This window comes from Pteropus alecto, unplaced genomic scaffold (genome assembly GCF_000325575.1).
Source record: "Pteropus alecto unplaced genomic scaffold, ASM32557v1 scaffold146, whole genome shotgun sequence".
Taxonomy (NCBI): domain Eukaryota; kingdom Metazoa; phylum Chordata; class Mammalia; order Chiroptera; family Pteropodidae; genus Pteropus; species Pteropus alecto.
Window position 1 is genome coordinate 25,139,740 of NW_006442107.1, and position 27,240 is coordinate 25,166,979.

The 27,240-nt window shown below is 34.4% G+C and overlaps 1 protein-coding gene and 2 pseudogenes across 8 annotated transcripts in view; 1 reads left to right on the top strand and 2 right to left on the bottom strand.

Annotated features, from left to right (window-relative positions):
- GREB1L (GREB1 like retinoic acid receptor coactivator) overlaps positions 1-27,240 on the bottom strand; it is a 223,999-nt gene that overhangs the window by 194,294 nt on the left and 2,465 nt on the right. The window lies entirely within an intron of this gene.
- LOC112469322 lies at positions 2,970-3,088 on the bottom strand (annotated as a pseudogene).
- LOC112469284 lies at positions 23,803-23,921 on the top strand (annotated as a pseudogene).

Genomic DNA, 27,240 nt, shown 5'->3' on the forward strand with positions numbered 1-27,240 from the left:
CCACCAACATTATATGAATACTCATCTTTTTTTCCTCCCTAGAATTTTTAGAGACAGTACGTGTATGACAGATAAGAACACAGACTCTAAGGCCAGAATGCCTAGGCTTGTAGTGCCTGTAGCACTACTCATTATCTCTTTAAGTGTCCATTGCCCTAAAATGGGGGCGGAAATAGCTACTAATTTGTAGGGCCGCCCTAAGGATTAAATGACTAAAATATGTGCAAATGTCAATTATTATTATTTTGGTATCTTTAATTCATCTGGAAGTTATTCTGATTTAAAAAGTGAGCTTGCAATCCAATTCTATTCCCCCCACATCTTTCGATCTAACTTAGTTTCCTTCCTTCCTTTATGAGACATAAACATTTTTAATTTTTTTCATTGTTATTACAAGTGTGATATTTTTAATTAAAAATAAAAACTATTTATTGACTTTATATATAGTTGACTCTTGAACAATGCAGAGGTTGGGGTGCCAACCCCCCATGCAGTCGAACTCCGTGTATAACTTTTGACTCCTCAGAAACCTATGTTGTCTCTTAGTATTCATTCCTGATTCCAGGACCCCAACGAATACAAAAACCCATGGATGCTCCAGGCCCCTCTATAAAATGGTGAAGATCAATGCATATAGTTGGCCCTCTGCATTCACAAACTCCCAATTGCAGATCAAACAGTACAGATATTTATTGAAAAAAATATAAGTGGACCCAACCAGTTTAAACCCACGTTACTCAAGAATCAACTGTACATGGTATTTATATAGTTTACAGTGGCTAAAAGGGCAGGCTAAAAGGTTTATTATATGTTGCCATCTAAAATAGTGAGGTATTTTTTTTTTTAATCATATGAGCTAATAGATTAAAACAAAGGTCCAATGCCTCAACACGTCATGAGGCCTATCCCGTGCCTACCTCTGGGCCTCGCAAAGTCCCCTCCAAGCTGATGGCCCTGGCCATCTTTCTCAGCTTCTCTCACACGTCAAGCACTTCCCACTGGAGTCCTCACATATTCTGAAGTGCTCTTTCCCCAATTCTCCTCTAGCTTTGCCTCTTTCTTCCTTTTCATCTCAACACAGACAGTCCCTCCTCAAAAACTTCCTTAAATATCCAATATAAATTATGTACTCTGCTACTTTTGGCCTTTCTAGCCCTCAATCCAATTATAGAATCATATAGTTATATAATTACAGACAAGTGTGTTTATTACTATCTTCTGTTTGAGTAGAAACTCACTGAATATTGGTTGAAGTAATGAATAAAAATTAAAATAAGTATTACAAATGTTACTAGTGAAATAAAATCTCACTAATCTTACTCTCCACAGATGTGAAATTTAAGGCCACGCAAACTGAATTGTATCTTTAAGCTATTTATGAAAATATTTTAAGATCTTTGCCTCATAAGCATTTGCATACAATTAGATGCTATTACTACACATTATTTGTGAGCAGCTAGTCAAATGAACATCTATGCTGTAGAGAAAAACATACTCTTACAAAATTCCATAAATCAAAATTTTTGTGAATTCAAAACTAGTCTTTTCTCCTTTTAGTCTGAGGTTTTACTCATGTCAGTATATTTGAATACTGACATTAGTAAATACTTATCTATTTATCTATACACATATTTATCTATTTAATCATTCAATTACATATTTATTGATTACCTTCTAGGCATTAAGCCCTGGTGACTGAAACATAAATTGTACAAGGTCTGTGCCCTCTGAGAGTTTAGAGCCAAGTGAGATACATGCCAATCAATTATAGCCAAGGGACAGCACACACAGAAGTAAATACAGCAGGCTGCTTGTTGACTGGAGAGGTCAGAGATGGCTTTTTGGAAATGAAATTTATTATCCACATTTTAACTACCTATAAAGAGGAATATTAGGTGAGATACCTTCAAGAAATTACAAAAGATAGTAAATCTCATTTATTTATATCTTCTTGTGAAACTTACTTTTCACATTGTTAAAGAACACCTCTATCCATTTTGTCATCTGTCTTCAATGACAACCAGATTTCAATCAACCATAGTGTGGCAGAGGCTAACTAAATGCTCACCAAAACCACTTCTTCTCCCTGGAGACATGGCCAAATATCTCCTAGTTCTCACAATAGAATGTGCCTAATGTGATGGCCAAGACAGCTAAGTGTTGTGTGTCTTCCCTGTATTCTCTCCTCTTTCCAGAATAATCTTGTAGGCTGGAATTCAAAGATGGCAGCAGAACAAGATGAAAGGAGCCTGGATACTTGAGCGACTACAAAAAGCAGCACTTCACCACGATGGATTGCAATGTGAGCAAGTAATTAATTAAGCCACTGAAATTCTGTGGGTGTTTGTTACAGCAATTAGCTTATCCTAATGAGTCATTTCACTGTGAAGGTAGTAAGTTGTCAATCAGAATTTTAAAGAACAAGATAATAATAGATATTTTTGGTATCTTTTCTAATATTTATCCTGCTGTCTTCTTTGGTTTTATTTGGGGTCCTAATACATACAGCTCTAGGAGAAAGGTTTTGTTTGGTCTAAGTTCATCATGAAAATCCTGCTCTCCATCTTTCTAGCCTTCTCTGCAGTAAGGGATGGCCAAGCAGTCCAATTCTAGCTAAGAAGACATAAGAGGAATATACTATAGGGGATTCTGGTAAATGTTTTCCCTCCCTGATAAAAGGGGACCTGCATGGATGGCATCATCCCTTTCTTCTTGACTCAAACAGGGACCTGCATGACTGGGGCTGCATTCTGAACATAATAAATCCATTTTGAACTAACATAACATACTCATCAATGCCATAAATTTGTGAGCTGATATGGAATATGCATGAAAAAAATAGTACATGCCCCCATCTAAAGGCATTTAAAGTTAATTTTTTTTTTTTTTTAAGGCGAGACAACCCTTGGTTGATCCCACAGATTGCAAGGACCTTGTCAGCTTACGATCCCTTATTTTTTAATTTTTTATGCCTACAGCACCTGGTCTTCCTAGGTGGTCTCCCATCCAAGTACTAACCAGGCCCAACCTTGCTTAGCTTCTGAGATTAGACGGGATTAGGCTTGTTCGGGGTAGCATGGCCATAGACTAAAGTTAATTTTCTATTTAAACATTAACATGACAAAATAAAGGCCTCAATGGGCCCGCCGCCACTTGGTGAAATTTGAAATATAAAGATCTGTTAATTTCATATTCTTAGTTATTTGTCACCATCTATTAAACATAAAGCAACATGGTTATCTCTCATGCTTTTTTAATGTGCTTCTTTAAATGTACTGGCTAAAAGCTTAGGCTTTGGAGTTAGATTGCCTGGATTCAGACCTCAGCTCTGGCACTTACTCTGAATATAAATGATACTAAACTTCTGTCCATTTTTTTCCCTAATTAAAATAAACACAATAATAGCATATACTAAGGATGGTGATAAGAATTAAATGATACAACCAATATAAAGTACTTAGTAGAGAGCTTGGCACCTAATGCTTAATAAATATATATAATAAACATAAGATTTATTTTTATTACCTCCAAATTTTAGCCATGCAGCTTCAAATAATGAAATAATCCATTATTTGTGAGGGAGGCATTTGGTTCCCACGGGTATAAGTGTGCTTTATGTTCAAGGCCTCCTGGTGAGTAACCCAAAGAATAATTAAGGCTGCCCAACAGCCTTTGGACTACTTGGGTTTAAAACAGGGTTAAAATAACATCATGGCTAAGTTGTTTTAAGTAAAGGATTAGAGTCAATGACCAAGAGTCAAGGGCAGGATGAGCGAGGACACTAGAAAAGTAGGCTGTGTGCCTTCTCCTGTCACTGTGAACTCCAGGGTTTGCGGACTCTGGAGTCTCACCGCAGACAAGATGATAAAGAGACAAGATCAAGTAAAGTCACAGATGATAATCCCAACAGGGTCCCCTCCCACCACTCCATTCACCTTCCCATGCTTCTCCAAAATGGATTATTCACCATTACAAGGACATGGTCCACATTTTTTTGCCTCCACATCTCTGCTCTTGTGATTCCCTTTCCTAAAAAACCCACTAAACTGTCAAAACACTATTATTTCTCAGTCTAACATAAACACTTTCTCTTTCAAGTCAGCATCTCTGGTTTTCCCCCTCAAACAGTCTCTCTGACTTTTCTTAACTTGTTGAGCTTCATTCATTCAAAAAACATTTTTCAAGTACCTACTATGACCTTGGAATTATCCCACATACTGAGAGAACAGTCTTGACTCATTGGAAATAGTTTAATAGTTACAATAAATTGAATTTATTTGTATCTTCTCTCTTCCCAAACAGGATGTGCACCAGCTTACAATAAAAGACATACACTGTGTAACAGAATCTTAAAAGAAAGTTCAGGGCTAGAAGAGAGAAGAAATCAAATGTACTAACCAGTAAATACATAGTTCAGTATGAAACGTAGCTCCTGGGGAGCCAGGGTAATAAAAGGGGGAACACAATAATCTTTCATCAATACTTTCTCTTATCAACAGAGAAGATGCATACCAGTTCCTCAGGGCAAATAAAGCATATCCCTCACCCTAAAGTAGTATATACTTTTTCTTCTTGGGTGTTACAGAAGTTTCAAATAACTACATTTCAATCTCAAAGCTCCTAAAAGACAGTCATGTCCATTATGCCACAGGATACAAACTGGTTCACTAAATTTCAAACTCCTTAAATGTAAATACTAAATTTATTAGGAACAATAAAGACAATAATACTATATTGGAAAGAAACTCAGCCTAGATCTCTTTTGGAATTAAACAAGCCAAAATAGTATGCAAGTATTTAAATGACTGTCATTCACAGTACAACAAAACACACATTACATAGAGATGGAATGTAATGTTTGAGTAAAATAATAAAAGTATACTCATTTTTACATCCCCCTAGAGTGGACATTACAATTACTAGTAAACAATTCCCTCCCATTTAAACTGAGTCTGATGTGAGTTCACCCAAAGGAAAACAGCTTGTTTTGCCTGATTAGAAGATGGAGCACTCAATGGGGCAATCTGGACCTAAAGGAACAGAATTGCGGATATTGCCATCCAGTTCTAATTTCTTTCAAGACCCTTGTTTAGTCCCACTATTTCAAATACGTTTTTATCTGAATGTTTCCCATCATGTCAATCTTAATCTAAAATCAAATTCATCACCTCTCTCCCCAAAACTCCAATTTCTGTTTTCCCTGTTTCTGTTAATGGCATCATTTTACTCCCAGGCAATTGGGCTTGAAAACAGGAAGTCTTCAGTCTTTCATTCCTTTCCTCTGACTCCAAATTCAATCAATAATCACATGTATCTTTCATTTTATTTTCTGAGTCTCTTTCTCCTTTATTGCCAATACTAATATTCAGGTCCATTTTACCCTGAGCCCATATTTATACAATAGCTAGATTCACCTTTCCGAAATACAACATTGTCACATTACTGTTCAGAAACTTTCAATGGGCCTTTGTTGCTCAGTAATCATAGGCTGCATTTCAGAGACTGGAATTTACCTACTCCATAACATGGTCTCAATCCAACAGCTTTATGCCCTATTGACTTTTTCTTTCTACTGCTTTCATACTGTTCTACCACTGTCCCTATATTCATGTTCAGTGTTCCTCAGTGCCAAACTGCTCTCCTTGCCCCTTCCCTATTAATTCAAATTCAATTCTTCAAGGATTAGGTAGTCTCACCTCTTAAGCAAAGTTTCCTTAGACTTCTCTACCCTTCGCTTAACTCATAGTACTTAATGTAATCTATCTGGCTCATTCGACAATTATTTGTAAACAACTCTGATATTATTAATTCTTTCTTATGGAATTTTTCACATTTACACTGATGGTCTATATGTAAGATATATTTTTTCTTCCCAACTAAAATATAAATTCCTTATACTTCTTTTTTGTCTCATGGTGCTTAGTACCTAGTAAGCCCTTAAATATATTGTAAAATTTGAGAAGGGGAGCCTTGGAGGTCACCTACTGACAACTCCTGCCCAGTATGGGAATCCTTTTGGTATTCTTCATGGCCAATCTTGAGTGACACTTCTCAGTTTCATCACAAGACAGTGTGTTCCACTGCTGAAGAGCACTAGTCAACAGAATGTTTTCATCAAACTCGAAAATATAGCTAAGTGAGTGAAAATGCAGTCAAACAGTATGTTCAGTATGCTTCCCTAGAGGCATGTACATGTCCAGAATATCTCAGGAAGGATATACGAGAAGCTGGAGTTATCGCTGGATGGGGAGTTTGGGTGACTGGCAGACAGAGATGGAAGAAGAACTAATTTTCACTATTAGACTCTTTGGTATATTTAATAATTAAATAAGTAAAATATGTTTTAAGTTCTTCCTTGTTACATACTTAGAACTTCCTCTGTGAAACTTTTATCCTGATCTTATTTCTGATCTCTGGAGCTGACCAGCATTAATCAATTATGTTGACTGACATTTTAATGAACTGTTGCTAAGAATCATGTAAATGCACACATTCAATTAAGGTTTATTAAACCCCTTAATTTTTCACATAGGCCTCCTATTCTGTTTTCATTCATATTATCGTAAGATACTTGTTGCCTAAGGCATTTTGCTGTTATCTTCTTTATTACATGAGCAGCTTTATGATGATCTTACCACATGCAGTGCCTTATTACCTAAAGACCTAAGATATGTTTAGCAGCTTTAAGAATATATTAACAGTTTTCAGAATTATGCATAACCCCTAAGTTTCAAAACAGTTTTGAGAAGAAAGGCCATTCTTAAATATTATGAAACATTTACAGGATGAAAAAAGATATTCTCATCATTATGAATAAGCACATATCTTGGGAATCAAATAACCTATATTCTAGTCTTGGCTCTTTACATATCTCTGGGCCCCCAATTTCATCTCCATCAATAACACAGGCACAGACAGGTATTAGACTATTATGAGAGCACTTCCCTTGTTTTCTGTTTATAACATCTTCACTCCAGCAGATGCTCAGGTATTACAGCACACATAGTTAGGATTTATAACTACTCACCTAATGAAAGCATCTCTCTTCTGGGGATATGGCGAAGATTCCTTAATGCTGGAATTATCACTGGCTCCAGGCATTCCCCTTGGCATTTATCAACAATGAACAACTTGATCAGAGATCTTTCAAAAGTCTGTATTTTCATATATGACCAATGTGCTCATTTGAACTAAAAGATACTGACATCATGAAACTTGTCATCCTTAAACCCTCTTGAGTTTGTAGAGGTATAGTGGAGACTTCAAGCAAAGAGGACTACCAGCTGTGGTGTGTACTATAATTGGTAATTGGCTCTAAAAGTCCCATTAATAAAATTTAGCTCAATTGAATAAGCACTCCTTGAGTGTCTACTAGACACAAGGCAATGTGCCAGGAGATAAGGGAAAGCACTTTGCTCTTTTCCACTCAGCACAAAGAAGAAATATAAAAGTCCTGCTATGAGTGAAAGGGCTGCTTGAGATTAGGCTGTGCTCATCAAGCACCTGCTTGCCCTATCAATTCTATCACAATTAGCAGATTCTAATCTTGCATCTGGAATTTCTTCCTGTCATTCATACCCTGTAGCTGCAGTTCTCAATAACATCAGAACCAACTGAATCCTGAGGCAAACCACACCCCCGCACCTCAAAGTTCGGGCTAGTGATGTGATCCTCCTATAATGCATTTCCATATCTGCATTTGAGATATGCTTTGTCCTATTGTGTCTCAGTTTCTCAGTATGTATAGAGAGTCATGATTTCCACATTCAAGGTTTCACCAGTTATGCACTTCTGGGGTGGGATGAGGGGGTTGGTGTGGAGAAGAGGGGAGAGGTCATGTTCACGTTTTCAGACCCTGTAATATTCTGGCCTCCTAGCCAGAAAAAAATAATAAAGGCTTATCTTAAATCTGCTTTGCCATTTCTATTACTCCTCAAGGACAAAAAGCAGTAGTGGAAAAAAATCCTGCAAATATCTTCCCTTATCACCTTTTATAACTGGAAGAGGTCATAACACAATCAAGCATATGCTAATTGCAGTTATTTCTTGTATCAACAGGTATCTACTGAGCTCCTACATCTATACTGGTATCTGAAGAATCCAAAAGCAGTTTAGACATTGTTCCTACTCTCTGGAACCTCATGATTGAGTGGGGAGGTGGGGTTTAACCAAAACCCAATTGAGAACAGCTAAGTCTGATACTAACAGCAAAAGAAGAAATCAACTATACAATCTTGGAACCACAGAAAAACCTAGGGGGTGGGCAATCAAACTTAATCTTGCCCCATAAGCAGAAATCTTCTAACATCCTTATAAGGGTCATTAAGCTTCTGACTTAACGTGGAACTCACATTTCACAAAGCAGCCTTGTTAATTTTTTAATGTCTCTTATTGCTAAAACATTTTATCCTATATTGAACAAAAACTCTCACCTGTTTATTACTCCATACATCAGTGATTTTCAAAACTTTGTTTTTTAAGCAGTGCAACATGTCTTTAAAAGAAATACTAGGCATAAACCAATATATAATGGTTTTTGTTATAAGTGGAACTCCACTGTTGGGAGCTGTAGGGGGCCTTCAGCAAATCCACTGGTGCCCCTTCTTCCCCACCCCTTAGCAGCCCGGGGCACACCACACAATGCCTGCAGATCTGCAGAGTAACATTTGAAAACCACTGCTAAGGATATATTAAAAGTTTTAAGAACTTTAAGGTAATTAGAGTAAATCTAATTCCAGTTACAAATTTCAGCCCTTGAAGACAACTATTTTATCTTAATCTTCTTGGATTAAATTTGCCCCTTTCAAATTGTCTATTTCCTTTGTGTTATTTCCCCCCAGATTTCCCCCATCCTGATCATTGTCCTCCTAAAAATGTAGAAACCATATCTAAACACAGTTCTTTAGATACTGTGATCAGCTAAGGATACTATCTCATTCTCTGAACAGCAACAGAAGTTGAAGAGGGCTTAGTAAATAAAGAAGAACATGAGCTGGACCTTGAGAAATGTAGAACTTAGGTGGACAGAAGAGAAGATAAAATTCCAAGCTGGGCGGCCAGCATGAGAAGGATACAGAAATTAAAATGAGGGCCTCCTGACACTTTGAACACTTGTCTTCCAGATCTGATTCTTTTCCATTCAGCCAGCTGCCTACTCTCTTATATTTCTTAGAATAAAATTAGGCCAGATCTTATATTCATGAATATAGACTTCTATTGTCTTGATACCAAATAAGGAACATGATCTGATCAGTACTAAAACTAGATCATTTCAATATTATAGTTATTAATAAGTCCGCGGGAAAAAACTATGTCTTCTTATAATGAGTCGATACCTTGACAAGAAGATTCATAAAGGTTATAATAACTATTGAGGAGCATCCCTGGGGAGTTCTCAAATCTGAAGCATACCCAAAGAACACTGTGCCTGTAAAAAAATTAACTTTTATCATTTATCAAACCACAGGTAATATGTGCCCCAATGGTCTCCTGGTTATAAAAACAACAGCATTTTCAGGTATATGGGTGCTAATCCGCTAAGATAAAACATCCTGTGAAACAAATATTAACAGACCGATTTGGGGGGTGAATATGTTCATCGAAGTCTATTATCTTGTGTTACTTAATTTTCCAATATACAGATAAGAATTCAAGCACATTGGTGTTTCATATAACATGTTTAATCATTCAAGGAGGAAGATCTTAAAAACAGGATATTTCACAATATATCTTTTCCCTATAAAATGTATTTGTTAGTGATTATATGAATATTTACTATTTTATATTGCAAAAAAATAGGATCTTTACACGGCACTCATAAACCTGAGGAAATTAATCTTGTTCTCAATTTTAATCTGTTATGAATCTACAGAGTTTTAGGGTGTTGAGGAAAAAAAACTGATTTACTAGCATTCAGGGTAATTGATTCAGACATTTTATTTCCATTATTTTCTCTTTTCCTTCATCTCAAAAGAAGATAATCTGAATTGCTCTAATCTGAAAAACAACAATAAGTGTAGCAAATACTTGACAATGAAGATGGAAAGCTTCTAAAAATGTTACCTTAGTAACGGCAAGAATGTGGAAGAATAAGAATACACTGTCAGGACATCATTTCAGATTCCACAGATTTGAGGCCTAAATACAGTCAGCTTTCATTAGCTTTTTGTTTTTCCCAGCAGGTCCTTGGACTTTGAAACAAAACCTGAATGACAGCTATGAGCAATTCCAGCCTGGCTCCTGATTAGCTATGCCAAACAAAACAACTCTCTGCAGTGTAAACTTTCCAGGCATCTGCAACCAAGCCTCTGTAGAAACTATAATTCCTCAGTGAGATTTGAAGGAGAGTCAGAGGTTGGGGGGTAAAGGGTGAACGAGTGGGGGGAGGGGGACAAAAGAATAAGACCTTCCCCTCTACCTCAAACTAGTTCCTTGAACTAGTTAAAGCCAGGGGAAAAGTAAAATGGAACTTGTCTTGGTGGTGATGTTGTCATTGCAGCTTTTTAACTCTGCCTATTCTATAGATTAACTAACCAGTTCTCTAAATCTAAATATTCGATCCCAATTAACATTCATACATCCTCGTGCTCCAAATCACCCACGCATTTAAACCAAACAAGCAATTCTGAGGCCCGATTACCATCAAATAGAGCAACTAGTCGATTAAAGAGATCTGAACAAGGGGGAGAAACATATATGAATAGACAGTGCCCCATAAAAATGCAAACTAAGATTTTGTGCCATTTGTTGTCATTCACTTTCACTGCATACAGACCTAAAATTAATTACATCAAATGACAGTGCACTGTGCTGTGTGGTCCCATCTGCTACATAATTAGATCCTTGTGGAACTAGTAAGAAGCTTTTTCCTTATGATTGGTCCCCTTGATTTTACCTAAAGAACATTCCTTTATCTACACGAAAGAATTACAGATTAGATATCAAAGCAGCCACTTTGATCTGATGTTTGATTTCAAAGTTATAAGTGGTTTCAGAAAAAGTTGTCAAGAAAAACTGCTATCGGAGTGCTACATGGCAATTCAGCTATAAAGAGATGAGTTAAACTAAAAGGTTAACTTAAACACTGCCACTGATCCTCCTAAAACTTCAGAAGTAAAAATGGTTATTTTTATATTTTTTGGACACACAGTAAGATGGCAGCATTGAAATTTCCTCATCTTCCAGGAAAGTGACATTTAATCACACTCTTTACCTCTTCTGAGATAATCTACAAAAACTGATGGTTGGCTTAATTAGAATGATGGGCAACAAAGGTCCCCCTGTTTCTGGTCAATAACCATTTTTTTTTAACAGTTTGATGATGATTATGTATCATTTAAAACAAGGAAAATAGCTCTAACACCCTAAGATGTAATTTGCAGATATATGGCAACATATGTTATAGAAAACTTACCATTTACACAACTACATCATAAAAGCCTAGCTTACATTCAGGACAACATTAAATTTAAATTATCAAAGGTCTGAGTGGAAAATTCAAATTCAGACAGAGGAGTCTATATGAAGATTCATCAAAAATCACAATCAGAAAGATATTAATTTTGGAAACTAGGGACAAGGAAAATTTCCATGTTTGAGACAGGTAATATCAAACCAGAAAGCTACATTCCTCATTATTTTATTTGACTTGTCTGCAATCTTATCATTCTATTAAACTGTAAAAAACCTTAAGAATATTTCTATAACAGATGAAGATAAGGATAGTGATGTTTGGAACAGCAGAAAACCCCTCATTATGAGTCTATGCTTGAAATCCCAAACCAAACCTGCTGATTCAGCACAAAGTCATCTTCAGAGTTCTTATCTGTAAATGGAACAATCCATTGTCTGGCTGAAACAAAGGGCAGTGCAAAGGAAATCAGCCAAATCTGGGCCAGATGGTCACTGATTCAAATTTCATTCTCCCCACCCCCCATCCTCCCTGGCACTACAAAAATGGATTCAGACAGCATTTTCAGTTACCAGGTAATAACCCTGAGTGGAAGGTATAAACCTTTTACAGTTACTTTTACCATCCCCCACCTCAGCATCAACACCACCTGATTTACTAAAACAGAATGTCATAGAAGTTAAAATGAGGAAGTTGCTATACAGCAGTAATTAAACGGAAAAATACATCTAAAAACCCAATGTTTATTTCTTAGGCATGACATGGAGTTTTACCAGGTGGAATGATTAAAAATATTCATATTAATCTGTTCTCATCTATTGTTTTTCTTCAAACTATGACACAAAATGGAAATGAACACAGGGAAAACTGATCTACCACACTCATTTTCTACAGGTTGACTGTGCCATCACCTTGCAAAGAGTCTTGAGGTTTTTAACACAGAGACACTTTTTACCAATGACAAGCTACCAACAAAAGAAATCACTGATTTTGATTATAAACCACAGTGTCTGACCTCATATTACAGAATCTGTAAATAAGGATAGTGCTGAAAATACACATTATCATACCTATATGGGGAACTATAAAACTCAGTTTTAAATTCTAAACAGCAACTATAAATTAAAGCAAAACATACAGAATTCTGTCTTAAAATCTGCAAGCACTCTATGGAAACATACATATTAAAGAATGGCATAAAACAATTTCAGGATCTCTCAATAAATTTACTCAAGAAACACTATTTTTCCTAACTGTATAAAAGAGAGATATTTAGATTAAACAAAGGTCTTTTCTTTGAACTCTTGACTTTATAGCAGTTGCTTGGGAAATATTTACACTTATGTGATCTAAGTAAATTTTATCAAACAATAAATAGCAATTCCTTTAATAAAGTTTATAATTCTTTTAATAATTACTTTGGAAATGTCAATGCAAGAGTACATTTTATTGGCATGCTACAGTGCCACTTTTTCAAAATTTACATATAGAAAGGTTAGGGTAGATCAAAAAGGTCTTTTCTTTGAAGAGAACTCTTGACTTTATAGCAGTTGCTTGGGAAATATTTACACTTATGTGATCTAAGTAAATTTTATCAAACAATAAATAGCAATTCCTTTAATAAAGTTTATAATTCTTTTAATAATTACTTTGGAAATGTCAATGCAAGAGTACATTTTATTGGCATGCTACAGTGCCACTTTTTCAAAATTTACATATAGAAAGGTTAGGGTAGATCAAAGAGATTTTTGTCTATTTGTTTGTTTATTTTACACAAGATAATCACAGGCTGGTAATTCAATGGCTAAAGACAAAAATGACTTCAAAATATGCAATCAACAGCAACCACACAAATGGCCTGTTTTATTGTAGGGAAGCAGAAAAAGCTGCTAAAGACAATACAAGGTAATCTCCCTTAAGAGAACATTTGTGGTAGCTTACAGTAACAATGCCAACGAGTAAGTATAAAATGAAGCCAAATTACAGAGCTTCAAATCTTGACCTTTTGTCTAAAAGGGGATAGCAGCAAGTGGAAACTTTTTCAAAAAACCTGTCCTCAGAAATTGTTCCTGGAAGCTGATTTACAGTTACAATATCAGAGTAAGTTTTAAGCACTGGTTAAAAATATAGTCTAAATATGTACCCAGTATATAGATATGTGCAATACATATGTCAGTGTGCTTCTGCTAACTTCAACAGGTTTTTTTTTTAACATCTCAGATTTAATTATTGGAAATATGTTTCTACAATCTCATTTCTGCTACTGTTTTCCTTTACATGGTAAAGGAAATTAAACGGAAAATAAAACTCAGGCATCATACAAAATAAAGCTCAGGCATCATACTGAAAATTGTTGCACTGTTGTTATAGCATATACATTTTTTTAAATATAAATATATCTCAGAAAAACTGCTAATGTGAAAAAATCAATAATCCATTAAGAACCTTTTAAATAAGGTAGTTGAGTACTGGCTGTATAGCAAGTTTTTTTTTTTTTTTCATTAAAAAAATAGGGTTTGTAAAATAGGGTTTTATTTCAGTGTTCAGGAAAAAGAAATAACTATTCATATTAAAATTCTCTACCTTTTGAGCTCATCTTTAGAGTCCCTAAGATAAATTTACATTTAAATGAAACACACACAAAGGCAGCTGGACTATCATAACCATCCCGCACACATTAGTGTTTTCAGAGATTTAAATCTCTATTTCTTAGGAGAGAAAATTGTGACTACATAACTATTTTTAATCAGTTTTATTTACTGCAATAAGGATTGTGCTAATGCTTTAATGTAATATGAGTTAAGGGGAAAATATCTCTAAAAAGATCAAAACAGAATTCTACTAACAAAAGTCAACTCAGACTTCTCATACACATAATTCTCTTTAAAAAACAGCTTTTAAATAAAAAATGAACTCAACAAAAATAAATGACTACATAAATGTAATGAGTTATAATTTAGCAGACTAAATTATGATCTTGTTCTTTAATAAGCCCTAATGTAAAGGAGTAACAGAGTTTAAAACTAAAATATTATGATATAGGTACTGAGTTCTAGTTATCCTTTAAGTCTTTTTTCTTTCTTTTCCTTAACGTGCATCTTCCTTTCTCTGGTGGTTCATGAATCAGGTAAAAAATTTAATTCCATTCAATTTTTTTTAAAAAAATAGTAAAAAGACAACATATTTATGATAAATATGGCACTGAGTCTATTAGTTTTATTACTGTACGTAATAAGAAACATCAAGGGCCAAATTGGAGTGTGCATAGCTTTCACTGATGAAAAACTGATGAGAATCCAAATGTCTACAAACTGCATTTATAAGAAAATGCTTTAAAAAAATGCTTTACACTCTATGCTTTAAATATTTATTATTTCTCAACATAATCTATATTCACTAGTAAAATAGTAATGTATTAAGTTATTTCATATGACTATAAATGTGCTTTAAACGAACCGAAGATCAAAATAAGCTTTCACTCATTTTGTCTAAATGATATTTTCTCATACTTTAAATTTACTACACAAAGAATAGCTTAAAAGTTTATTTACTAAAATTAGTTTCTGCTCTAAGACAAAAAAAAGTGGGGGAATTTACGTTGAATTGTGATCAAATTTATACGCCCCTCTCAAAATATACATGCCACAGTTTTGGTTTTATTTATAGATACTTCAATGTACATGAAGTGTCACTAATCAACTTAAGGCTCATAACATAATTTCCTTAACATTATATGTACTGTTTCAAATTTTACATTCAATGCTTCATGAACAAAGTTAAAAACATTTTCTAGTTTAAAAAATGAAATGGACATTAAATCTCCATTAGATATTGGTTCAATTGAATTCTTTTATAATTTTGGTATTTGGTAACAGAACAAATGACTCCTATACATGTTATTTGTATTAATCTTTTACCACATTTAATAATGATTTGAGGAACACAGTTTAAATTAAATTAAATCTAAAGCTACAATCACGAGCCACGAAACTGTGTTTTAACTAGATCATAGACTTTACCAAGGTCAGAGATAGTTATTTTCCTTTGTTTTTCTCCACGGCACCATTCCAATTATAGGTACTTGATAAAAACTTATTAAGTTGACTTTTATTGTTAATTTTCCACCCAGTGGAGAACTCTATTATCCCCACTGGATATAAACTTCTTGCTCAGTAGGAAAATTATGAAAAGAAAAATGTCTAAGGAAGAAGAAAGTGTTTTTGATGCAGTAATTACTTTTTATCTGAATGAAAACTGAGATGAGGTTGATATTATAATTGCTATGATCAATTATTACATCAAAGCCTTAAAAAAAATCAGTACAAGTTAAACACAAACTTTAAGATAGAATTATGGGGTCTGTTTGTAATACATGAACTTTAGCTTCCCTGTGTAAACACTCCACAGATGTCTGGTAATCTCTCATGTAACAGTATCTACAGTGAGCCCACAATGTTTTGATTTTGAAAGTCTTATCAATTTAAATCTAATGAATGAAACGAACTGTAACATTTATATAGTACAAGAAATTTGTCACATTTTTCAGAACACTTTTTCCAAATTACCATTTCTATGATTCTAATCCACTATGCAGTATTAATCCTGGAAATATTTGGCTTTCAATTATTTTTTATTAAATAAGATATTAGCAAATTTAAATCCCATATTATCTAAATTATGGAAATAAATTTGTATGTAAGTAAATCTAATGATAACCTTAACATGCATGAAGAATTACAAGACATTATCATTTTGTAAAACTCAAAAAGAAGAGAAAATAAAATGTATTCCCTTTCATCTCTGCCACAGAATCGTTTTTGGATTTATTTTTTCTTGTTAGTATTCTTTATCAAAAGCTACTGACCTAGCTTCTGAAGGGTCTGGGCCTCATCTTACATCATTTCCAGTAGAGGTGATAACCTTATGTTGTTCCATCTACCCTCCCTTCTCTCGGCTCCCTTGCAGTCAGTGGCTTAGATCTGAAAGAAGTTTGGCCCGGGTTAAGGATGGATTCCACAGGCATGGAAGAAAGCTAATAGGTCCCCACAGAGGTCATTCTTTCAAATATTGAAAAGTATTTATTGAAGGGCAACTATGTGCTCATTCTAGGTGTGGAGATATAGTGAAAAAAAAAGACAAAGCACTTCCAGTCATGGAGATTTCATTCAAGTTTGGTGCGTAAATCCAAGACTTGAGCCCTATTATATCCCTTACTAACCAAATATAGCCTTGGTACAGTTAGTTTACCAAGAACAAGGTACTAAATGATCCCCTGATAGTCTGAAAGAATTTATATTCCCCTCAGCGCCTATCTACACCACGTTCAACGAGAGTAGCAACATTTGCCACAGTGGTTTTTCTAGATAATATAAAAAATAAGATACAATTCCTGACATTCAGATCTTGCAATCTAGTTCAGTCACAAGACATTTACCCAAGAGTATGACACAAAGGAAAGAACAAAGGCTTTGGACTCAGCCAGCCCCTATGTTTGAACTCTAACTTTTCACTTACTACCTATGGGTTCTTATGAAATTTACTGAAACTTTTCTGAGCCTTAGTTTTCTTAGCTGTAAAAATGAGAATTATAATGCCTACTTTACAAAGCTGTTGTGAGAATTAGAAATGATTATGTGTATAATGCCTAAAGTAGCATACATTAACTTTTATTAAGTTACTGTATTAAATTATTCTTGCTATAAAATAATTAAATAGCAGGAAAGAACAAAGCAGAGAAGCGTATATGAGTCATAAAGACCTTTATGGATTTTTCTTTTTTTATTAAAGGCTAAGTTTTGTGCATACACGCAGTCTGACATAAATATCCTCTCTCTCTCTCTCTGAAATTCCAGATATGCAACTTTGCCATGTATTATTACACTGTTCCATCATTGTTTTGCTCTGGAGGCAGAAGTTGAGATAAGGCATACCACTGACTCAGGAGTCTTTATGATGGCAAAAAACCTCAAGCATTTAGAATATCTGAAATACCATAACCCAGACACTACACTTCCAGCCTCCAAGAGAGCTTCAGTAGTTTGGTAGATGGTCTGTTTAATACCTACCAATATTAAACAATTCCTTATTCATATTTTGACCAAGAATACTATGAAAATATCACACCTAATATGATTGTTCCACTTATACAAACAAAGGAATAAAAGGTGATTTTTACATGGCTTAACTTTTCTAGGGGAAAAAAAAGAACATGATAATATTAGTTGAGAGGCAAAAAGTTTAATTCTAATTGCTATTCTCTAATGGAGTCTGAAAACTGTTATTCAGCAAGTCTGATGAGGAAAAAGAACTAACATTTCCTGAGGGTCTATTTTGTACTAGATGTATTCTTGGTACATTGATCCATTATTTCAGAAATGTGGCTATTCTAAAATCAAATTATTAATCAACTGTCTTGGAGTCAAAAATACATCGAGTCTCAGAGGAAAATAGTTATTTGTTCAATATTTTATTTCTCAAAAAATAAATTAGACTGATTTTGTATAAGGTAATCAGCCTAACAGAGAACGTAGTTGTTTTCATATCAATCCACAGAATGATGCAATCTGCGAAATGACGCAAAAGAGAGTATAAGAGAAACATTTCTTACATTAGTCCTAAGTGAGAGGCTGCTGCTCATACCACCATTACTAGTAACATAACTACTACTATTACTAGAAAATTATTAGTCTACCTTGATCCTTCACTAAGCTCCAACTTGTGAAGATTTAGGTCTAGCCATGCTCTACTATGCTAAAACCTTAACCTCCTGCTACAACAATTCTCAGGTGATTATTAAATAATCTAAAGTAGGTAGAACAGCTACCTGGAGGTAAATCTTTATTCATGTGGCAAGTTCGGTTGCAACAAGGGGTTTCTCTATCAGCTATAGTGCCAGAGGTTTGATTAGTTTATGTTCCTCAAGACAATCAAATCGAGAGATCAGAGCACTTTTAAAATAGATATATTTTTTAAATGCTGCAAATCTAAACTTTATAGGGAACATCTTCATATACTATTTGTTAAAAATCTCACCAGAATTTTCAGGTTTGTTTTCAAGAAATGAAATTAAGAAAGAATATTGTGGAAATACCTTGTCATCCATTATCCATGCCCAATTTTGCAGACAGTATTTTGATTTTTAAAAGAATTGCCAACTAAATAGACTGCAGACTGTCAAATTCTGTTGAATATAATTAATCAGTCAGTACTTTGTATTTACTATGTACCCAGCATTCTATTAGACATTTTGGAAAATGCTGACTATAAAATGCCATAATACTTTCTTTCAAGGGTCTTACACTCTAATATTCAGGGGAAAAAATGTTTTCTGAAATAATTAGAGAATATAAATGCCTATAATGAAATTCTACAAATATGATACATAAACTATGAATGCTATATAAGTGTAGGGTGGGAGGAAATTAATGAAAAACTCCAGTATTTAGTATATTTCTATAAAGGAAATAAACTAAACTAGACCTTGAAGTAGTGGTTCTTCAACTTTATTGGGCATGAAAGTGGCCTGGGGCTTACTCCTAGGGCTCAAAATCTGCATTTGAACAGTATTTCCAGCTGATTCTAATGTAGGAGGCCCATAGTTTGGCGAACATTGTGGTAAATAATAGTATAATTTGCAAGGAGTTCTAGAGCAGTACTGTCCAACAAAACTTTCTGCAATGGTGGAAATATTCTATGTTTGCACAATACTAGACACATGTGGCCATTAAGTTCTCGAAATGCAATTAGTACACCTCAGGAAATGAATTTTTAATTTTATTTAATTTTAATTAATTTCTATTTAAATAGCCACAGCCAGCTCTAGAGAATAGAAAGAGATTTTGAAGAGACACATGAGCCAAGCCATACATGGAAATGCACACGAGCAGGATTTATAGACAGGAGAGACAACTGATTGGCTTGTCTAGAAAAGAGGTTTTGTATTAGATTATCATGAGGTCAGATTATGAAGAGCCCTGAAGGGAAGTGAAGAAACTGGATTGCATGGCACACATTGCTGGTTGTTGCCTAATCAAGCCATTTTCTTCTCTTCTTCAATATTAACAACCCCAGAGCTTTTGCATGCTCACCTCAGAAAGTGGACTTTGATTTTTCTCCACCACTCATGGTATTTCCATTTTCCTTGTCAGAGACTGGCTTACACCATGTGGTAAATTCTGGCCAATGAGATTTGGGACATCCACATATGTCGGTAACCTCTTTAAAAAGTGTTTAGCCTAAATAAAAAGAACTTTTCTGACTCTAGTTAAAGCTGTATGAGGTGTGAGAGTGCTGCTGACATGCTGGGATAATGAAGAGACAAGACAGATGAAAGACAAATGCCAACAAACTAAGGATGGTAGAGAAAGACCAAAAGAACTTGGGTCCTTGATAACATCATCAAGCATTTAAATTAACCTAGGAATTGTCCTGCCCCTTTCCTCCTCAGACATTTTGAGGATGTAAGGAATTCATTAGTTTAACATCTTCAGTTTTTGGTTCTGTTCCATGCAACTGACAGCATTAGACCAGGATACTAACATTTAGAGCAACAACTTCTAGGAATGTTAAAGTAGCCATTGAAGGCATTTGATTAAAGTTGGAGACTGACTGAAACAATGCTCAAGGCTTAAATGCGATACGTATAAAAAACAGGTCAGAAAAAAGGAAAGGTAGTGTTAAGCAGACCAGTTTCCTTAAAAGGCCTAAAAGTCAAAACTTCCAAAAGATTTTGGGAAAATTAGAGCAATATTACTAGTATGTGAAACCATTAATGCATATAGATAAATACTTGAAGCATTAATTGAGGAAAAAGCTCATTTTGTAAGGGTAGTAGGATTGTAAATGATGTTTCTCCTCTGATTTTTTATACTGTTCTCATGTTATTATGTCTACTTAAAGTCTAAACAAATTACAGAATGTAGTTTCCCTAAATCTTGTATATGCAATACTTTTTTGAAAAGAGAAAAATTATCAAAATATGATTTCTCTATATTAGCTGCAAGTAAAGGTGTTTAGAAGACACTGATGAACATGATAAACCAGAAAGCATGAAAGACGAGCCAGGTGACCTTGGGAAGTCAAGTAAACCCTGTGGCAGTGCATTGTTTTCCTCTCAGGGTAAATGATCTACAGCTCTAAAATGTAAGTCTGTTTTCAAATGGAAGCAAACCCTATTGAATAAAAAAAAAGTCATACAACTGATATCGAAATTTTCTAATCTCTGTTCTCACCCTTTGTCATATAAGCTGAGTCTAAACAGGAATAAGTCGACGTCCTTGAAATTCTCTGAGCAAACTGGAAACCCTGGAAATAATTATGTTTTGTAACTTTAATATAACTTTCAAAAAACGGTCTCTGCATAGAGAATAAACACACTAGTTCTTAAAATTTTAATGCATAGAAGTTCTACATTAATATCAAGTAGGTGTCAAGTGATCATTTATTATTTCTAACTTGCCTTTTCAAACAACTAATAAAGCTAAGCATTTTTCATACTTATTGACCATTTGGAATTGTGCTTCTGTGAATGACCTAGTGATATTCTTTATAAAATATTTAAAAATTGTTTTATAAAATATTTTATATCATTTTGTTATGAGTTCCTTATACACCAGAAATGATAATCTTTTATCTGCATATGTAGAGATTTTTTTCCAATCTATCATTTGTCTATGGTATTTGTTTACGGTTCTTTTTTGATTTACAAAAATGTTTTTAAATTACATAATCTGTCTCTTAATATATAGCTGTTTTCTTGGTTAGTTAAAATAATGCCCTTCAATAAAGTAATAGTTATTTAACTGTGGAATATGTATACTACAGACTATCATGTAGTCATTAAAAAGAATAAATAAGAGCTATACAAGTTGACATAGTTATATCCCTTGTACTTATTATTACATGAACAAAAAAAATCATATATATGATAGTATACATACATATAAGAAGCTGGAAATATACAAAATATATATAAGGCTACCTGAACTTGGGGGAAAAAGTTGTAACAAAATAAACAGCAGATTGACCACACTGTTGGGGTGAAATGGGAGGATAAAGAGAAAATTTAGGCTCCCTGAATTGTTTAAAAGACATGACCACAGTTTTTTTAAAATAAAACATATGATCCCATTAGGTAAAATTATAGTGTTAGTAAATATATATAAATCTGCGCAGAGATGCATAAAAGAATGGCCACCAAAAAGTTAAGGGTGTTTAACTTAGGATAGTTAGATTTCAAGAAGAGGAAGAAAAGAAACGAGAGAAGAATAAAAGAAAACATGATGAAAAAAATTAAATAAATTTAAAGTTGTCCTTTCTAAAAGACAAAACAGACTAGATGAGGTGGGAGACAGAACCCTCAAATGAAAAAGTTCCCAGTCCTCCGATATGGGTAAGAATTATGGTGATAGTGTTATAGTTCCCTGACTACTCCAAGAGATATATACATAAACTTACTATAAGTAGTGCCAATTTAATCAACTTAAAATGCAGGGAATAAATAAGACATTACACTAACTATATCTTCTCTTCACATCGTGACCTCCATACTCAGTGATGACAATTTTAGGCACATCTGCTCTAGAAAAACTAAATTTACAGAATAATAAATGTAAAGAGTGGTTCTAAGACTTTTGTGTCCATAAAAATCACCTGAGAAGATTGTTAAAATGCACATTCCAGGGTCCTACCCCAGAAACTATTCAGCAGGTCGAGACCAATAATCCGCATTTAACAAGCACTCCAGGCAAATAAGGCAGGTGTTGACAGATCACACTGAAAAACAGTGAATTTAGGGATGTCTGACCTCTTTACAAACTGATTAACCAAAGAATTCGAGGAGTGTGGTATACTAGAAAGAACAAAGAATTTTGAAGTCAAAAGATCTAGATTACCTCTCTGACCTAATCCCCCACTCACTCCGTCACTTGCCTCTCCTCTTTAGCTGTGGCATTGGCCTCCTTGTGACCCCCCTCAAAACAGCCAAGAGTGTTCTTCCCCTAAACTTCCAACAGTTCAGTCCCTTGGCAGCCCACAGGTCTTCACTCAGGTGTTACTCCTCAGTGACACCTGGTAGAGAATCTCATCCCACTTTCTAATTTCCCTTGCTGTTTCACTGTCCTCTCTAGCACTTCTCACTGTCTAAAATACAACATATTTTACTTATTTGCTTTTGCTTATTGACTCTCATAATGACAGGAATATTTGTTAGTTTTCTTTACTGTAGCATCTAAAGCACCTAGAACAGTATCTGGACAGAGTTCAAGGAGATATCACTTCACCAAGATAAAACAAATGAAGCTTGAGCGATTCAGTGATGGGAGGCAGATATAGCCAATAACTGGAGAGTTTAATATATAGATTCCTGGGCCCTGCCAGAGATCTGATTCAGTCAGTTTGGAGGCTTGAGATTCTGAATTTCTAAAAGAAATCCAGATGATACTGATGTAGCTTTGAGAGCTGTCAAGTGCCTGTTAGTTTTTTAGTGAAAGGCAACCTATTCTACTATATGAGATCAGTTGTAGGCTAAAAGAGAAAGTTTTGTTATATGTATTTGTCAGAGAGTAAGTTGTTCCCCTAATCTCTATGTACCTAAGCTATTTACTCAAATAAATAAAATGATTCTACAATAAGGATGTTTTCACTTAAAAGTTTATTATGGATATTTACTGAAACCTAGTTTTTAATAAAAACATGATATTCAGTTTCTAAGTCTTCACTCATAAATAATGTTTCAGGTGTTTTTATTATATGTCTTTGCATATGTCTAATTATTTCTAACAAATTTCTAGGAGGGAAATTTCCGAGTCAGAGTTTAGACCAGCATTGTCCAATAGAACCTCCTCCAACGATGGATATGTTCTGCATCTTCACAGACCAATATGGTAGCCACTAGCCACACACAGCTATTGAGTACTTGAAATGTGACTAATACAACTGAGAAACTGAATCTTTAGTTTTATATGTTAATTAATTTAAATTTAAATGGCCACACGTGGCAAGGGACTACTGTACTGAACAGGACAGGTGGAAACATTTAAAGTATTAATAAATGATAACAAATTGCTCTCCAGAACAATTGTAATTTACCTTCACTCTGTAGTGTATAACAACCACTTCTTTATCCCATTGCCAACACTAGATACTATCTATCAATCTACTGAAACTTTATAGTCTGAAAGTTGAAAATGTCTGTGGTTTTCACATAATTTTCTTTATTAACAATGTTGAACAGGTAGTTTCATCTGTCACACTCATTTAAATGCAAATACTCACCCATGTTAATTAAATGAGAGGTTGGAAATTAACTGGCTTCAGATTTGTTTTGTTGAATCCGTACCTTTTCTTTTAAATTTATTGCTGACATTCAAATTCATATAAAAACACAAATTTCAGTCTACAGCCATGCCACCCTGAACAAGCCCGACCCTGTTTGATCTTGGAAGCTAAGCAGGGTCGGGCCTGGTTAGTACTTGGATGGGAGACCACCTAGGAAGATCAGGTGCTGTAGGTGTAAAAATAAAAAATAAGGGATTTTAAACTGACAAGGTCCTTGCAATCTGTGAGGTCAACCAAGGGTTGCCTCACCTAAAAAATTAAATTAAATTAAAATGTTAAAAAAAAATAAAAATAAAAATAAAAATAAAAATTTCCAGCTCCAAATGAAAAAACAAATGATCTTGCAACAGTGACCCACAGTACCACAGGGCAAAATCAGTGGAGTCTGAGAAATTCTGCCAGCTTCAGATTTTCTTGTTCACCAGAACTTATTTTACAGGGTTCCTGCTTCACTAACTCAGATTACTTGTTTGGCCCCTACAAGCACCTGAATTTACAATTCCTGCTCTGAAATAAATTTTGAGAGATTAAAAGGCAAACAGCATCTAATAATAATAATTACCTTTCCTTTCATATTTAGTATCAAAAGTGCTGTTATGATATTTCTAGACTATTTTATAAGTAACGTTTAACCAACAGAAGAACAGTTTTCTAGTGGTTGACATTTCCTAACCCCTAGAGAAGTGGTTTTAGCATCAGAGGGTTGTTAAAATGGAGATCAGTAGGCCTCAATCCCAGTTTCTGATTAAATAGGTTGGGTTGGGCACCAAGAATTTTCATCTAACCCCAAGCTCCAAGCGTAGCTCCACAATGAGATGAGATTTTTCTCAAGGATATGGACAGTCCTGGAAATGTACTGATAATGTGTAATTTTGACAACATACTATAAATCTGTACACTCTTTTTTTCCAAAAAATGTCCACATTATTTCACTTTATCGTCACAACAATCCTGTGCAGAAAGAAGATTGATAATTAGAGCAGTAATTGTTCATCTCATTTTACAGAAGAAATGTACAGTGCAGGAGTTAAGAATCACCCCTAAACACACAAGAAGCTAAAAGACCCAGAACAAACAGGTTTCCTAACTCCTAACCTTTGTAATATAGTCAAACGCAGCAATCCAGGACACAACTGGAACTTGCTTCTCCAGACTGGTACCATAAAAGCAGAACCATGCTCAGAACAGAGAAGACCATACAAGATTCAGGTCACAGCAACAAACATTTATCGAGTGCTGATTACATGTTAATCTATGCTAATCATGCCTCTGGTCTCTACTGTAGGGACTGTTAAGACACTCACCGAGCACAGAAAAAAGTTAAAAATAAAATTTGAAACCACAACCTTGAAAAGATAGTGAATTCTCTATAACATAGACAGGATAAAAGCAAATATGCTGAAGAGGTGGCTGTAGGGGTAAATATAGAGCTGGGTAGAAGAGACGAATCACTGTGGGAGCTTCACATCTGGACTTGGAGGAGTTGCTATCGCCAGTCAGTCAAGAATGGGAGGGAAGGAAGAGTACACAATAGGGAGCCCTCCTGGGGCTCAGCAGCACAAAGAGCTGCTGTTATCCATGTTGGGTGTGTGTTTGCCAGAAATATCAGGGCTGCTGGAACTCCAGAACTTACAAGGGCATGCTTTTGTGTAGTCTAAATTACCTTGACTATATAAGAACTCAAGTCAGGGGGCATAACTTCATTATCCACTTTTAGCCAAAAGATAACATGATTAGGAATCATGAAACTTTCTCTGATATTTTCCAAGTTTTGAGAAGCATTCCTAGTAAAATCCGCCAAATTGTGATTACAATGACACTAATTATAAATCAGACCTTCAAGAAAAAAAAAGAGTTGCTTTTTCACTCAAAGAGAACTGATATATATATTATTAATTTTAACAGCTGCTTTTCTAAGATTAAAAAGTAATAAAAATTACTAAAGACTTAGAATACAAGAGAACTACAATTAATTTGAAAGAACCTACTAAGGAATTTGGTTTTGGGTTGACCTATCCCCATGTCCATCTTACAGTCTAGTTGACAATGACTGAGGTGATGAAGCTTCCACCACTCCAGGTAGAAAACTGTAGCAATAGTGCTGAAAAACTTCCTCTCACTTTGTAGAAGACCAAAGAAATACAAATTAAAACAAAGGGATACAATTTTACACTGATCAAATCAGTCACAATAATAAAAAGTTTTAAAATAACATAAGCACACACGTTAATGAAATATAAATTTATATAATCCTTTCAGAAAGTAATTTAGAAATTACCAGAAGTTGGGAAATTTCCTAATAAAAATAAGAGCTAACATTCATGTGTTTTCATGTTATTGGTTTTCACCTTAACAATTTTGTAGAGAGCTATTACTATTCCCATTTTACAGATTAGAAAGCTCTGAGAAAACAAGTTACTTGCCCAATATTGCCAATAAGTGATGGAGCTGTTTTGCACCCTGGATTTTTAATTTTAGAGCCCAGACATTTACAATTAAACTATACTGACTGGCTAGGTAAACAATCCTAAGGGATTTTTAAAAGAAGAAGAAAGTTACAATCATGAGGATGATCATTATGTATTTTTTAAATCTCCAAACAGAGGAACGGCTAAGTAAATTATGGTATGATAAACTAATTACAAATAACAGGAAGTAAATTATAAGAGTTTATGAAATATCAAAGTAAAAATGTATCTGTAATATAAGATATCTGTAAAAATATATGTTCAGATGGCAAGACTAAGAAAGCTGGAAAAAATAAAAACTATTCCGTTTTAGAGGAATTTCACTACTTGTACTTAATTTTCTTTTGTTTCTGTCAGTTTTGTCAATCAAGATTTTTCTAAGCACCCTTACAAATCTATTCTAGTTCATATTCCTATCATCCCAATAACAATTCTTAAAACTTCACTATAATTTGTCTTACTCAAAATAATCACATAACACTTTTTATCAGTGATTTTGAAGCTATAAAGTATGAGATCTTAAATCAGTGATTTTTGCAATCACCATTTACAGTGTACTTTTGAAATCCCTTAACTGAGATTATAGTGACTAAAATTAGCTAATTCCTCTAACTGCAATAACCTTGCAAATGACTCCTTAGCTCCCTGTGCCCATCCAGGAATCATTAGCCCAGAGGTTGCAGGTGTTTTAGAGATTAGAAAATTTTCCTACTAAGAACATGATCTCTAAATGAATACTTATAAGTAATTAAAATAGCTATAAGGAATATTTATATTCTAAATACTTTTGAGAATTACTAGCTCCTTGGAAGTAGGTAAATAAACTTTATTACTATTTTATTGAAAAGTTAAGAGTTTGGTAAGAATAATTTCCTTAAAAATGGCACCATGAACTGTGAAGAAAATTCACTCTACTTAGCCTTACAAGGTGATGCATAGAGATCCATTCAGCCCAGGGTTTGGCCTCTCTCAGTAACATGAACATTTTGTGAGAAAGTAGCTGTTCTCCAAGATATCAATCTTGTA